The sequence below is a fragment of the Mus pahari genome, chromosome 11 (assembly GCF_900095145.1).
Source record: "Mus pahari chromosome 11, PAHARI_EIJ_v1.1, whole genome shotgun sequence".
Classification (NCBI taxonomy): domain Eukaryota; kingdom Metazoa; phylum Chordata; class Mammalia; order Rodentia; family Muridae; genus Mus; species Mus pahari.
The window spans coordinates 17,629,570-17,633,302 of record NC_034600.1 but is presented as its reverse complement, the minus strand read 5'-3'; positions in this window follow the sequence as shown (position 1 = coordinate 17,633,302).

The following is a 3,733-nucleotide window of genomic DNA, read 5'->3' as shown; positions in this document are numbered from 1 at the left end:
TATTAATGACTGCTTCTATTTCTTTAGAGGAAATGGAGACTGTTTAGATCATTAATCAGATCCTGATTTAACGTTGGTACCTGGTATCTATCTAGAAAATTGTCCATTTCCTCCAGGTTTTCTAGTTTTTTTGAGTATAGCCTTTTGTAGTAGGATCTGATGGTGTTTTGAATTTCTTCCTGCTATATTGTTATGTCTCCCTTTTCATTTCTGATTTTGTTAATTAGGATATTGTCCCTGTTCCCTCTAGTTAATTTGGCTAAGGATTTATCTATCTTGTTGATTTTCTCAAAGAGCCAGCTCCTGGTTTGATTGATTCTTTGAATGGTTATTTTTGTTTCCACTTGGTTGATTTCAGCCCTGAGTTTGATTATTTCCTGCTCCTCTTGGGTGAATTTGCTTCCTTTTGTTCTAGAGCTTTTAGGTGTGCTTTCAAGCTACTAGTGTATGCTCTCTCTAGTTTCTTTTTAGAGGCACTCAGAGCTATGAGTTTTCCTCTTAGAACAACTTTCATTGTGTCCTATAAGTTTGGATATGTTTTGCCTTCATTTTCATTAAACTCTAAAAAGTCTTTAATTTCTTTCTTTATTTCTTCCTTGACCAAGATATCATTGAGTAGAGTGTTGTTCAGCTTCCATATGAATGTTGACTTTCTATTATTTATGTTGTTATTGAAGATCAGCCTTAGTCCATGTTGATCTGATAGGATGCATGAGATAATTTCAATATTTTTGTATCTGTTGAGGCCTGTTTTATGATCCATTAGATGGTCAATTTTGGAGAAGGCGTGATGAGGTGCTGATAAGAAGGTATATCCTTTTGTTGTAGGATAATACATTCCATAGATATCTGTTAAATCCACTTGTTTCATAACTTCTGTTAGTTTCCATGTGTCTCNNTTTAGTTTCTGTTTCTGGGATCTGTCCATTGATGAGAATGGGGTGTTGAAGTCTCCCACTATTATGGTGTGATCTTGGATGGTTTTGTTCAATTTCATCACCTGTTTTGTTGTGTTTTCCTGTAATTCTTTAAGGTTTTTTTGTGCTTCCTCTTTAAGGCATTCTACCTGGTTAGCCATATTCTCCTGTATTTCTTTAAATTAGTTATTAATGTCCTTCTTAAAATCCTCTACCAGAATCATGAAATATGATTTTAAATCTGAATCTTGCTTTTCAGGTTTGTTGGGGTATCCAGGACTCGNTGTGGTGGGAGTGCTGGATTCTGATGATGCTGAATGGTCTTGGTTTCTGTTAGTAAGATTCTTATGTTTGCCTATTGCCATCTGGTAATCTCCTGTGTTGGTTGTTCTAGCTGTCTCTGGCTAGAGCTTATTCCTCCTGTGATTCTGTTCACCTCTGTCAGCACTCCTGGGAATCCAATTCTCTCCTGAGTCTCAGTGGTCAAGCCCTCCCTGAAGGCCAACCGTCCTCTGGTGTGGAAAGTGTGCAGAGGTCTGGGGCTCAGTTTTGCCTCCTGGCTGAAGATGTAGGCTAGAAAGGGACCCTGTCCCAGAAGCTGTTTTGCTTCTGCCACCAGTGTGCTCTCCTGTGCAGACTAGTCTCTGAGGGACCTGGGATACAAGATGGTGTTCTCACCTGGTCCCACTGTCAGAGCCCTCCCTAGAGGACAGCCCTCCTCTGGTGGGGAAAGTGCACAGGAGTCAGGAGCTCAGTTCTGCATCCTGGCTCTCAAATTATTTCATTGAATCATTGTAGTTAATCGCAAATATATTTATCTTATCTGTTTGACAAATAAGAAAACAGATTTAGAGAGACTAAATGACTTATTTAAGGTCATTTAAGGTCATAGAATTCAATGTTGGTCCAAATACTGGCATACAGGCTACCCAAACTTAATCTTTCATTATCACCCACTATTATTTCCATATAAAACTTTGCATTTGACTATGATTAGCCTCCTCCTACATACATGAAAACCAAGACACAGGCAAAAGAGAAATAGGATGTTAAAATTGAACAAAGGTCCCTCTCAGCTCAAAATTATCAAGTTACGATTTCAATATTCCATAAATCCAACATTAAGAGGTACAGATCAACAAACCAAAGCTAACCCTGGGAACCCAGGTGAAAATCTGTTCTCATGTATATCTGAAAACCCAGAACTTCTACAGTAATGTGGAAAGCATGGGAGAATTTCTGGGATGCTCTTGGACAAGCTAGCTGTGGCAAAGCATAACTGCATTTGCACATGCATACACACACACACATACACACAAAAATAAATAAATATTTAAATCAAATACTACATTAGTTTGTGCTAAGATGACTTATTTCTATAGCTATAGTTTCTTTTTACTTTGTGAAAATTTTAATATAAAGACTTCAGTGCCAATTCCTAACGAGCAACATTTTTACGTATGAATAGATCAAAATCATAGTTATTCCAGGAGAAGGAAATGATAACATTTGAGAAATAGGGTTTGTTTGTTTTTTTATGTAATATAACTAGAAAAGAACTTATTCTAAACTTATTCTTGTGTGGCAGCAGGAACTACATTGAAAGTTCTGTTTCATTACATTAATTTTACAGTGAGCCCAAATATAGTTATTAAAATCCTCAGAGGATGACAATTGAATGCATATTATTGGTTGGACCACATGTCCTCAATTGTTCTGGTATTATGGAAAATATGGAACTATTTGTACTTAAATAACATTTGTAAACATGAAGTTTGCTTCCAACTTCTAACTGTTGCTATTCATTGTTCTCAGTAAAAAGGCTAGCATTCTCTGCATACTGCTAATGCTGTCCTCCCCTAAAGGTATGTTCTTTCATTTCTCTCACAACTTTAAAGAAATTAAGTGTTAGAAAATCTCAGTGTACCTGATTATTCAGTTTTGAATCCACTGAAATAAAACTAAATCAAGTTCTATTTGGAAAAGCCTTGTTTTACAACAGAGTACAGAGCACAATCTACAAAGTTTAAAGTAAAAGTTAATAAAAGTTCATTGCAAGCAGCAACAACATGGCTTACATAGTAGAACAGGAGGGAATGGTGATTAACTTATAACAGTTCTGAATAGCAACTTAAGTTTCATTTATGTTTCTCAAAGGCATTTATAAGGTAAAATCTAGGCTAAGGTTCCCTTAACTTAAAAAAAAATAGATTAAGGTTTTGTTACATGATCTGATTTTCCTCTATGTTATTTTAATAGTATTACAACCTACCAATATTTATCCTGGGAACTCAATTCTTTAATAGTTGGATATTGTAAATAGATGGGTACAATCAGAACGCATCACAACCTATTCCAAATTTCTTTTTGTTGAAGGATCAACAGATCTCTTTTTCAATCCAAATTAATGGCAATTTCACCAATTAGTCTTCTGGCATTGACAGAGTTGAAACAGTTGACTAATAAGTTTGTAGTTCCTTGGGAGAAATTTCTACATACTTATATTATGTCTATAGAGCCTATTAGAAGAATGGAACTGTTAGCAGCATTACATGAATTCATAAGCCAGCTCTGCCACATATTACTTACATGATGATTCCAGAGGTATAATATAGTAATGTATAAAATATGCCAGATAATCTCTGAACCACAGATAAGGAGTCAATCTGCTTATTACTTGCCTTGCTTTGCTTTGCTTTGCTTTGCTTTGCTTTGCTTTGCTTTGCTTTGCTTTGCTTTGCTTTGCTTCCTTCCTTCCTTCCTTTTTTCCTTCCTTCCTTCCTTCCTTCCTTCCTTCCTTCCTTCCTTCCTTCCTT